The sequence below is a fragment of the Podarcis tiliguerta genome (genome assembly GCF_965153285.1).
Source record: "Podarcis tiliguerta genome assembly, chromosome: 17".
NCBI classification, from domain to species: Eukaryota; Metazoa; Chordata; class Lepidosauria; order Squamata; family Lacertidae; genus Podarcis; species Podarcis tiliguerta.
Window position 1 is genome coordinate 10,191,634 of NC_139550.1, and position 12,178 is coordinate 10,203,811.

General features: G+C 45.3%; 1 protein-coding gene across 6 annotated transcripts in view; it reads left to right on the forward strand.

Moving 5' to 3' along the window:
• The window catches only part of TRABD2A (TraB domain containing 2A), a 115,706-nt gene that overhangs the window by 48,431 nt on the left and 55,097 nt on the right, over positions 1 to 12,178 (forward strand). The window lies entirely within an intron of this gene.

The following is a 12,178-nucleotide window of genomic DNA, read 5'->3' on the forward strand; positions in this document are numbered from 1 at the left end:
GGAGTCATCTGCACTGAACTCAGTGGCCGGCGGGGCGGCGGGGGGGGGGGAAGGATTTGCTTCTGAGTAGACCCCAACCTGCCAACGTGGGATCTCGCCTCCAGCAGCTGCGTGCAAAAGGCGGCCTGGGAGGGGGAAACGCCTGTCCTAGAAGTTGAGAGAGAGAAGTGATGTCCGCCTTGGCCGTCGTTTGGGTGGAGTGATGTCTTTAAAAAAAAAGAAAGACATGAGGCTGGGGTGTAAATTAGCCTTTGATGGGATTTAGAGTGCCTTTAATGAGATCCAGCGGGGAGAGGAGATAAGGTTCAGTGGAGGTGCCAGCCTGCTGTTTGTTTGGGTCATCCACTCTTTGGTTTTGTTTACTTTTAACACTTCTCACTCCTTTGCCAATTCCTCCAACCCCCTCCTCCCCCCCCCCCTTTCCCCATAGCATCCCGCCAGGATGGAAGGCTGGCAGGCGGTTCTTGCATTCCGAATGCACCTCATCAGGGCTTCATTTGTTCTGTTTGTTTTATCTCCTGTTCCTTTTAAGGGAGACGTTTTTGCTCTTGCACACCTTAAAAAAATGGGTAGGGTTTTAACTGCGCTAAAGCCTTCCTCGTACATCCCGCGTTTTGCAGGCTGCTGAAAAATCTTAAACTCTAGTTAAAGTAACTTTTCTTTGCCATAACTCTTAAAAACGGGTGCATTTTTCTTAGGGGGGAAAACACAACCCTGTAGAAAAGAGAGTGCAGCCTTCACAAATCATAGGAAAAACCAAGCTGTTCTGTGGATGACCTCTATAATCCCATACCCTGTAGATGCTAATTGAGATGCAGAATATGAAGATACCTTGAGACATACTATGAAAAGTCTTTGGAAAAGAAGGTTGTTCGCTCCAATCTTTAAGCATGTTTACTCAGAGGCATCCCACTGTGTCCAGCAGAGGTGTCCTCCCAAACGTTCATGGAACTGCAGCTAAGGCTGAACTCTGTGGAGTATCTTTCTGAGTAAGCTTGCTCTGGCCTGACTCCTGAACAGCTTTTAATAAGAACTGCAGGTGGAAGGAAATATTTCAGCCAACACCACAACCCCATGCATGCTTACTTGGAAGTCTGGGCCCACTGAAATGTTTACTTTTAAGTAAACATGCACAAGATCAGGCCGCCTGCCAGTTCCACAGAGTTAACATTTGTTTCTTGGAGCCCCATAGGTTAAAAATAGGTTACCTAGCTGTGCACAGGATCATGGCCATTGCTGATAGGAGCAGAGGGAGAAATCCCAGAAAAGGACAGCTAAAGGAAACCAGCACAGAGAGAATTTATAGCAGAGTCCACAGAACTATTTTGAAAATTGTTTTCGCCATTCTAATTCTAAATGCATTCAATGGAAGCAAGTTAATATTGATCTATTGCCATGCAGCAGACTGGGGCATGAGACAGTTAACATGACATTAGAACAGTGTATCGTGATGCATTAGGCCCTTCCTGTGTGGGTCATCTGGAAGCACAGTTGACAATGACAGAAATAAATTGGCATTTAACAAAACAAGCTGTAGAGACACTGGACTCAGTCCAACAAAAGTTAGTCACAAGCAGCAGCTTTATCTTATGTGCATTTATTCAGAAGAGAATCCCACTGAGTTTAGTGGGAGTTACTCTCCAGGAGGCATACACAGCTTTGCAAAGCTGTACTGTAGTTCCCTTGAAATAAATGAGACTTGAGCTAGTCCCCAGTTCCGTTCCATTGCCTTTAATAGAACTTGGTTACCATCAGATAGTGTTTTTCTTTTGTCCAATGGGTCAATATACATCCTCTAAGCATACAGAAAATGGTGGACAACCATGGTGGCATCTGAAACAATGGATGCTACTAACATTCATGGAGTACATGCCTGATGGCTTCAGTGTGCAAATAGGTTTGCTCAGGAGGAGATTCTTCAGAAAACTTGTTCCAAAAGTAATTTAAAGGCTTTAAACTGTGCACTTAAATTGGGCCCAGAAACAAATTGGAAGCCAGTGCAACTGATAAAGCAGGTGATCATATCCTCTGTCAGCAGCAGTGCTGCTGTTTTCTGTTCTAAATTATAGTTTCTGTACACTTCTCAAGGGCAGGCACATATGGAGGGTGCTACAGCAGTCTAAACTGAAAGTAACCAAGGTGTGTACAACTTCTCTATAAAAGGCCATGGTTGGTGAACCAGTGGAAGCTGGGCAGAAGCACCTCTCTAGGAGCCAAGCTCACATCTAGTCCTTCACTGGTCCCAGCCACTGATTTAGGAGCTCCCCTAGAATTGGACTGAGAGGAGAAACAGAATAGGGTATAACTGGCATCCTGATAAAAAACAATCCTTCCAGTAGCACTTTAGAGACCAACTAAGTTAGTTATTGGTAGCATCCTGATGACACTTCACCTAGAACTCTGGATGGCCTTTCCCAGTGGTTTCATGTAGATGTTGAAAAACATAGGAAAGGGGCATCCTTGCAGGACTCCTCCAGGAGCTAAGGGCATAGAGATGATGAACACAAGTCCTTTAGTTCTGCTTTGAGACTTGTCCTTCTGGAGTTATTGGAACCAACCGCAGTAAGATGGTGCCTCCAGGCTGCTGAGAAGGGTACCATGCTTAATTCTATCAAAAGCTGCTGTGAGGTTCAACATAGGCAGCAGATTTACTTCCACTGTCTTGCTTCTAGCAAAGCTAATCTATCAGGGTGACCAGAGCAGTTTCTTCCCCTGAACCAGAATGGGAATTAGACTGAAGAGAAACTAGGTAATCGGACATCCCTGGAATTGCAAGTCCAGCACATGCTGTGCCTTATTCAAGAATAGCATAGCTGAGACTGGTTGATAGCTAGTAAGTTCAGTAATATCTAGGAAATGTTTGTTTCGTACAAGCCTCATCACCTTTGAACGCTACCTTAATACAGCAAAGTATTTGCCAACCAGTATTTACCAGCCTTCTCTGGTAGCTTTTACCAACCAGAACTGATGTGGGTCTCTCCAAGAATCATGCACACATTCTCAGGGTGAACAGGATTTAAAAGTATCCGTAAAAATAATACAGCATTGTCAACTTCTCTGTGCATTTAGATACCTGCCTCATTTTATTCAAAGACTCCCCCAGTGCATTTTGAACTCAAATCTACCAAATTCTCCCCCAAACAAAACTCAGTTGAGTTTGAAATATTTTTGGGAATATTGTATCTGTATAGGAACAACTCGTTAAAAAAATGCTGTTTTTCTAAAGCAAGAGTAGCAGATTTCTATACTCCTGGTTTGCACACAAATGTGGAAGCACTTAGTTGATCAAAGGAGGTACCTGGCTACAGTCAGGAATCCTTTTTGAGTGGGGTGGGGCGGGGATGCTGATTGTATGGTGGAAGGATTCTAGCTGACCAGAAAAGTGCCCCCCCTTAAGACTCTTTAACAACACTTTTATCTGCAGAAATCAACAGGTGATGCTTTTTAGCATTATCACCTGCTAATGCCTGGACTCAAGCTGTTGTTTAAGGGCTTAGGTTGCAATCCCTAAACCCACTAACCTGAGAGTAAGCCCCACTGAATTTAATGGCACTTACTTCTGAGTAGGCAAGGGTAGGATTTAAGCCTTGGTGATATAAGCTGGTTGAAAAATTGGCAGATTTACTACTGATGAAGATTTCGTGTGTTTTTCGAACCCCACTAATTCTACACTGAAGTCCTAAATTCAGTTATGGAGTGGATGAGATATCACTCGGGAACTCCGTAATATCTTCTTGGTGTTCTGCCCCTATCTGTATATCTGCCTACTTTGAACATTGGTGCTTGCTCTGCAACATCAAAGTAGCATGAGCATCTTCCTCCTTGCAGTCTTGCCTGTGATTCTTAAGGCTGCTATTTTTTTTTATTGGTGTGGCTTTAATAGCAGCTTGATTTGCAGAAATTTAAGAGGACAAGCTTTTCTTGGCATGGGCACAAGGTGCTGCAGAAAAGCTTCTTGTCTGGTTGGCATTAGGCAGGGGAGCAGGACCACTGAAAACAGAAGAAATTGCCTGCTACATTGCTAATACATATTGCACCCTTTTCAAGCATATCACATAAATGGTACTTGAGTCACTGTGTTTGAATCTGTGTGATAAGGCTTGTGGTCACTGTTTAGCAAGACTACACTAGGGGAAGGGGAAGTACAGCTTTGGTCTTGCAAAGCTGTACTGGCTATGAATCAGGAGATAATAACACTGACCTACTTCACAGGATTGTTGTAAGGGTTACTGTGATAACGTCACCTCTAGGCCAGCCGCTCTCACTTAGCCTTGGCACCTGCAACATGGAGATAAAAATACTGACCTAATTTACAGGATCGTTGTAATGATCACGGAGATGATATTGCTGACTTTTGCAGGAACACTGTAACGGTTATGGAGTTATTACCGGTATATGTCAGGTGCTTTGAACACTTGAAGGCGCTATAGGAATGCTAATTAGTGAAAATTAAACGCTTCGTGTTTTGCATGTGGGTTTTGTTTGCGCATGCACACCCTCTGCAAACAGAGGGTGACGTTTTGGATGCAGCTGCTCCTATCTGATACCTGTTTTGCTTGAAGTCTGGTAACCTGACCTCTGGACTTCCCTTTGCCATATGTAAGTCATATTTTATTACAGAAGCCGGACCTTGAAGTGAAATACTTGCTATCTGAAGAGGAAAGGGTTCAGGATTCAATACCTGCGTCAACCTTTTCCACCTAAATAGATGGGACTTTAAAGTGTGTTGTACAGCAGTAAAACATGGTTTCATTTGTTGAGGTTTTTACACTTTGAAAAGCAAGTTTTCCTCTTTCCTTTCATGATGATTCTCTTGGTTATTTATTGTAAGTACGGTAAATCAGGTACATGTTTTAGTTCCGTAGTGGGGATTGGCTTCTGGCAGAGAGATTTATGTGGCTGCTTAGGTTTGCCACGGAGAGAATTGTATTTTAGAAGTGCTTAACTTTGGCTGGGATTTGGCCCAGGGGTTTGGTGAGATTCTGCATTTGTGTTCAACCTGCAGCTGTGGTTTTGAAAACTCCCCTTTTAATTTCCCATAGCATAGATTAAGCAAATGCAATTGCTGTCTGAATGATAGGTGGGAGGTGAAACGTGTTCAAAGGCAGCTCATTATCTCCTAATTAAAATGTATTGCCACCTGTAGCTTTCCTTGGTGTTAAGTTGGCTTCCATGAGAATGGAAGGTAAATGCTCACATTCACTCACCTTGTGCTAAGTAGCACCAGCTTCACCTGATTAGTTAAAAAAAGAAAGCTAGACCTTAAAGGTGGATTTTACCCAATGGTGAGCATGTTTCCTTATTTATTAAGTTTTTGTCATGCTTTTTTTCAAATGGAGGTTCCTCTCCCATTTTATGATCACAGCAACTTGGTCAAGTAGTTTAGAGAGAGAGGGAGGGGCAGGCTGTCACCAGTAGGGTGGCCAGGTCAGAAAGAGAGATCCTGTGCTTTCTTGTTGTTGTTTAGTCGTTTAGTCATGTCTGACTCTTCGTGACCCCATGGACCAGAGCACGCCAGGCACTCCTGTCTTCCACTGCCTCCCACAGTTTGGTCAAACTCATGCTGGTAGCTTCGAGAACATTGTCCAACCATCTTGTCCTCTGTGGTCCCCTTCTCCTTGTGCCCTCCATCTTTCCCAACATCAGGGTCTTTTCCAGGGAGTCTTCTCTTCTCATGAGGTGGCCAAAGTATTGGAGTCTCAGCTTCAGGATCTGTCCTTCCAGTGAGCACTCAGGGGTGATTTCCTTAACAATGAATAGGTTTGATCTTCTTGCAGTCCATGGGACTCTCAAGAGTCTCCTCCAGCGCCATATTAAAGGTGCAGGAGTCCCCCCCTTTCCCCGCCCCCCTCCCTGCCCGAGATGACTGCCCTAGTTCCCAGTGAGCTTTATGGCTAAGTGCTATTTAAATTGGACTCTCTTCTTTGCATTCTACATTTAGAAGAGTACCACTACCGAGAAGCCCCTTTGCCTGGTTCCCTGTAACTTCGCTTCTCGCAGGCAGGGAACTGGCAGAAGGCCCTCGGAGCTGGACCTCAGTGTCCAGGTAGAATGATGGGGGTGGAGATGCTCCTTCAGGTCTACTGGGCGGAGGCTGTTTAGGGCATGGGTAGGCAAACTAAGGCCTGGGGGCCGGATGCGGCCCAATTGCCTTCTCAGTCTGGCCTGCGTACAGTCCAGGAATCAGCGTGTTTTTACATGAGTAGAATTGTGCTTTTATTTAAAATGCATCTCTGGGGTATTTGTGGGGCATAGGGATTCATTCACCCCCCCCCCAATATAGTCCACCACCCCCCACAAGGTCTGAGGGACAGTGGACCGGCCCCCTGCTGAAATCGTTTTCTGACCCCTGGTTTAGGGCTTTAAATGTCAGCACCAACACTTTGAATTGAAATGTACTGGGAGCCAATGTAGGTCTTTCAGGACTGGTGTTATGTGGTCTCGGTGGCCGCTCCCAGTCACTATACTATATTGAATATTGGTCAAGTATATAAAGCCTGGTTTTGCAGAGAGAGTTGTGCCAGAGGTCCCCAATAAAGGCTTGACTTAATACCCTGACATGTCTGTGGAGGTGCCTCTGCCCCACTGAAAATGCTGTGGGGCTGGTGTTGCTCCTTTCGAACTGGCCCTGTGGTTCTGCCTTTAACATGATTTGCAGGTGGTGATGTTTTATATCCATGCCCATTGCCCTTGCAATTCCAGCATATACGGTGGTACCTCGGGTTAAGAACTTAATTCGTTCTGGAGGTCCGTTCTTAACCTGAAACTGTTCTTAACCTGAAGCACCACTTTAGCTAATGGGGCCTCCTGCTGCCGCCATGCCACCGCTGCACCATTTCTGTTCTCATCCTGAAGCAAAGTTGTCAATCCGAGGTACTATTTCTGGGTTAGCAGAGTCTGTAACCTGAAGCGTCTGTAACCTGAAGTGTCTGTAACCCGAGGTACCACTGTAATGCTGTTGTTAGGAACTTCACTGCCTGAGTGGACCTGCAAATATTTCCCAACCTCATACTGTTTGTGTCTGCAGCTCCAATGATAGACCTTTGCTGCACAAAACTCTTCCCCCTCCTTCCCCCTCCAGTGGAGCATCCATAATTTCCAGAGCACTGTGCGCAGTTCCAGAGCACTAGATAGGAGGTGACTGCGTGACATGGCCTCAAGAGAGCCTGTAGTACAGCCCACTTTGCAGTGAAGGCAACCATTATTTAAAGTTAAAACGCAGCCAGTGACACACTCAGCCTGACTTTGTCCCTTTGTGTTGGAGGGCAGCTGATGGTGTGGGGCAGATGGATGGTGGCAGCTGTGGGGGAATGAGGTTGATCTGCCAGCCTTCTTCATCCACTGTCTGAATGGAGAAGCTCGCCATGAGTTGGCCCTTAAATAAAATTGGACGCTTGAGATAGCTGTATGGTTGCTTCTTGGTGCCTCCTGAATCTTGTGTCCTGCAGTTGCAGCGCTTGTCCAGCGGGTGAAGCTAAGCCACTTGGCTGAAGTGGAATGGAAGAGGGCAGAGCAAACTTTCTGGAGAGAGTTGGGTGCTTGCTCTGAAACGAAGGGTGTACACATGTGTGACCATGATTGATGTAGGGTAGGAGGAGAAATGGGCTGTCTCTCCTACCACATTGCTAGCAAGTGACCCTCTTGTGTAGTTTTAAATAAAAAGGAGGCTATGCCCTACACAAAATGTTCTTGGCTTCAGGTAATAGGAAGTCACCAAACATTATTTGTCGGAGTCATTTGATCAGGGTCACAGCCAGAGTTGTTGGTGTGTGCTGCATTGGCACAGACTTCTAAAGTTGGTTCGTACTAACATTATTTGGGCCAGGAATGTTCCGTTGTCGTTTTCTTCTACTTCTTCTTCATAATGGCAATATGTGTGTCCGTGCTTCTTACTTGGGTACTTTTTTTGAACTGAAGCTCAAAATGTAAGGTGTAAGTCTGCTATGTTTTTATGGTTTGTTGTGCTGGACGCAGCAGTTTGCTCTCTTGCTTTGAAGTTGGAGCCCAGATCCTGCCTCCTGACCAGCATCTTGCCTGCTGCATACCTGGGACATTGCATATCATGAAGTCGGAAACAGATTCCCTTCCCCGCAGTCCATTTGGGCCTGTTATTCTGATTTGTAAAATTATCTCGAAAGGGTGTTTTGTAGGAAGAGGATGGTCCTGTCGTCTGACTGAAGGGGGAATTCCCATAACCCCATTCCATTCTGTGTCTAACTTGCCTTGCTCTCTGTTTGGCACCTTATATTTAAAACCGAGCAAATCTCCATTTATATGTTTCAGTCACTTCTTTCAAATCATAACTACCTTTCTATAAAAATAAAATAAAATAACTACCTTTCTATGCCCCCTTCCCTGCAAAGATCTCAAGTACATGTTTTTCCCCTCTGTGCTTTCTCTTCGCAACAACCCTGTGAGGTAAGTCAAGCTGAAAAATAGATCAACCAGTGGGTTTCATGTGGCTGGATTTGAACCCTGGTCCAGCACATTATTATTATATTTATTTACTTATTTAATTTGCATACTGCCCTATACCCACAAGTCTCAGGGGAGTTACAATATAAAAACACAAAATAAATACTACAACACAACAACATAATGATAAAAACAAAAACAACCCTATAACCCCTTCCTCCTCAACAAATTTTCAAAGGACATTGGATGTCAGTTAGCCAAAGGCCTGGTTAAAGAGAACTTTTTTTGTCTGGCGCCTAAAGGTGCATAATGAAGGTGCCTGGTGAACCTCACTGGGGAGAGCATTCCACAAACAGGGAGCCACTGCAGAGAAGGCCTGTTCTTTTCACCACCCTAAACAACACCACCATTAGAGATGATTTCTGAGGAAGGTTATAGCTAATGCTTGTTCTATTTGGAGAAGACCTATTGAAATCAATAGACACAACTAACTTGGGTCTACTCTGAGTAAAACTTAGTTGCATACAACCCAGACTTCTCAAATAATGTGAGTTGTCTTGGACTTCTGTATTAACTTTTACCTATGGGAGCTTCCAGAGGTGTGGCTCTTCTGGCATGATTCAATCCCTTAGTGGCAAATTCAGGTCAATCAGAGTCACAGTTGCTCTGGCCCTCTTCCACACCAAGCCTGACCCATCCCCTTACCCAAAAATGATGAGTTGGTTTTTTTTTTGGTCATAGGGAGAGCGATAGGAAAATGCACTGGAAATTGTGGGGTGATACTTGCTTGGCACAGCATCCTGGATTCTCCCTGCACGCAAATCAAAATTAAGGCTCAATAAATAGCTGGTGTCTGCTAACTTCTCTGTGCAAACAAGCAAATGCTTGGCTAACAGGCCATCTGGAAGCGACATTTTCTTTTCTGTTAAGGAAATTCCTAAATTGTCTATCCCTGATTTTGTGGGGGCCAGTTCTTAGGTTCTAATAATAATAATAATAGTAATAATAATAAATTATTTATACCCCGCCCATCTGGCTGGGTTTCCCCAGCCACTCTGGGCGGCTTCCAACCGAATATTAAAAACAATACAGCATCAGACATTAAAAACTTCCCTAAACAGGGCCGCCTTCATTGCCTTGACATCTGTTGGGAGGGCATTCCACAGGGCAGGTGCCACTACCGAGAAGGCCCTCTGCCTGGTTTTCTGTAACCTCACTTCTTGCAGCGAGGGAACTGCCAGAAGGCCCTTGGCACTGGACCTCAGTGTTCAGGCTGAATGATGGGGGTGGAGACGCTCCTTCAGGTATACAGGACCAAGGCCGTTTAGGGCTTTAAAGGTCAGCACCAACACTTTGAATTGTGCTCGGAAACGTAATGGGAGCCAATGAAGATCTTTCAGGACCGGTTTTATATGGTCTTGGAGCCCACTCCCAGTCACCAGTCTACCTGCCGCATTCTGGATTAATTGTAGTTTCTTGGTCACCTTCAAAGGTAGCCCCACATAGAGCACATTGCAGTAGTCCAAGCGGGAGATAACTAGAGCATGCACCACTCTGGCAAGACTGTCTGTGGGCAGGTAGGGTCTTAGCCTGTGTACCAGATGGAGCTGGTAGACAGCCGCCCTGGACACAGAATTAACCTGCGCCTCCATGGACAGCTGTGAGTCCAAAATGACTCCCAGGCTGCGCACCTGGTCCTTCAGGGGCACAGTTACCCCATTCAGGACCAGGGAGCCCCCTGTTCCCCAAGAACAGTACTTCTGTCTTGTCAGGATTCAACCTCAATCCATCCCCCCAACTGCCTCCTGGAGCAATATAGCTTTCTCTCCCCCTTCAACTTCACCCTACATGGCTGCCGTTTTTTGTTTTTGTTTTTTAAAAAAATTTCACTACATTTTGTGAAAAGAACCACTAATGTTCTGACTTCCCCCACTGTTGTCTTTTAGAAAAGCAGTGTGGGGAATGGCAGGCAAAGCAGCCAGCAGCCCTCCTGATACATAGGAATTTGCCCTGTGTGTTGAACCCAAGCTTCTCCAACATATTAGATAATACTGGCACGCAGTATTGTAGCTCTAATGTTTCCCACTAAACAGTTTTCAGATTATCTTTGAAGGTGAAAATGATGGCAGGTTATAGGGTACTACATTCAGATATGTTCCCATTCGGATTATCAACGAGAAAAGCTTGTTGCTTCTCCAAACATTCCTGTGAACCCACAACACTGAATACGCTTACCAACAAATGACACGGGAAACGTTTCTTTCCAGAATGGAATGTTACTTCCTGTTTTGGTCCTAGAAATGCTATTTTATCCTTTCCTTGTGGGTGGGGAGGGGGCAGCAAGAGGCAATGAAATCTTTGGATTTCTTTTTTGTAAATAGCTTGAATTAGGTTTGCATCTATTTTTAAATACCTAAAAAATAAAACATATTAGTGAGCCTGCCAAAATAGCTTTCCCCTGAAAGGAATGAACACCTCTCGGCTGCCAAAGGCCACTCGAAGCCTGTGTGCAAGCCAAAATGAATTGGGGGAAGTTATATGTAGCACTGATCCATTTCAGTAGGACTGGTACATGAGAAGGCCAAGTAAACTATATCCACGTTTGTCCTCCAGGCTAAGGACCTGATGGAAGTAAGTAGATCTAGGCCCTTTTCACACATCAGGTTTTTAGGAGCGCACCTAAAAATATGAAGTATGACTTACGTCACTTCCAGAGTGTCGCTGTTTTGCAGATGAGATTCAGTCATGCACAAGCAAATCACAATTAAAGTGATTTTGATGTGGCACTCTTGTGCAACAATAGTTTTATCCCCTAAATAGTACTTTTTTGCTGTAAGAAAGTAATGGGGAAAACATTGGAAAGTATGGAGTAGCAATTGCTTGATACGACATCATAAAACCTTCCCTCAAACTTGGTGCAAACAAACTGGGATGAATGCTCAATAAACAGTTTGCCTGAGAGTGATCTGTGATTAAACAGGTATTTAATATATTTAAAGACAGGTATACCTGTCACAGTCTGGGACGCGGGTGGCGCTGTGGGTAAAACCTCAGCGCCTAGGACTTGCCGATCGCATGGTCGGCGGTTCAAATCCCCGCGGCGGGGTGAGCTCCCGTTGTTCGGTCCCAGCTCCTGCCCACCTAGCAGTTCGAAAGCACTCTTAAGTGCAAGTAGATAAATAGGTACCGCTGTATAGCGGGAAGGTAAACGGCGTTCAGTGTGCTGCTCTGGTGCCGGTTCGCCGGAGTAGCTTCGTCACGCTGGCCACGTGACCCGGAAGTGTGTGCGGACAGCGCTGGCTCCCGGCCTCTAGAGTGAGATGAGCGCACAACCCTAGAGTCTGTCAAGACTGGCCCATACGGGCAGGGGTACCTTTACCTTTATACCTGTCACAAAGAGCCAGGATTAACTGTAAAGGTGAAAAAAAGGTAAATGACCCCCTGGATGCTTAAGTCCAGTCAAAGGCAGCGACTATGGGGTTGTGGTACTCACCTTGCTTTCAGGCCAAGGGAGCCAGTGTTTGCCCACAGACAGCTTTCTGGGTCATGTGGCCAGAAGGACTAAATTGCTTCTGGTGCAACGGGACACCGTGACAGAAACCAGAGCGCATAGAAACGCTGTTTACCTTCCCGTCACAGCGGTACCTATTTTTCCACTTCAAATGGCATGCTTTTGAACTGCTAGGTTGGCAGGAGCTGGGCCAGAGCAACGGGAGCTCAACCCATCGTGGGGATTCGAACCGCTGACGTGGTGTAGTGGTTA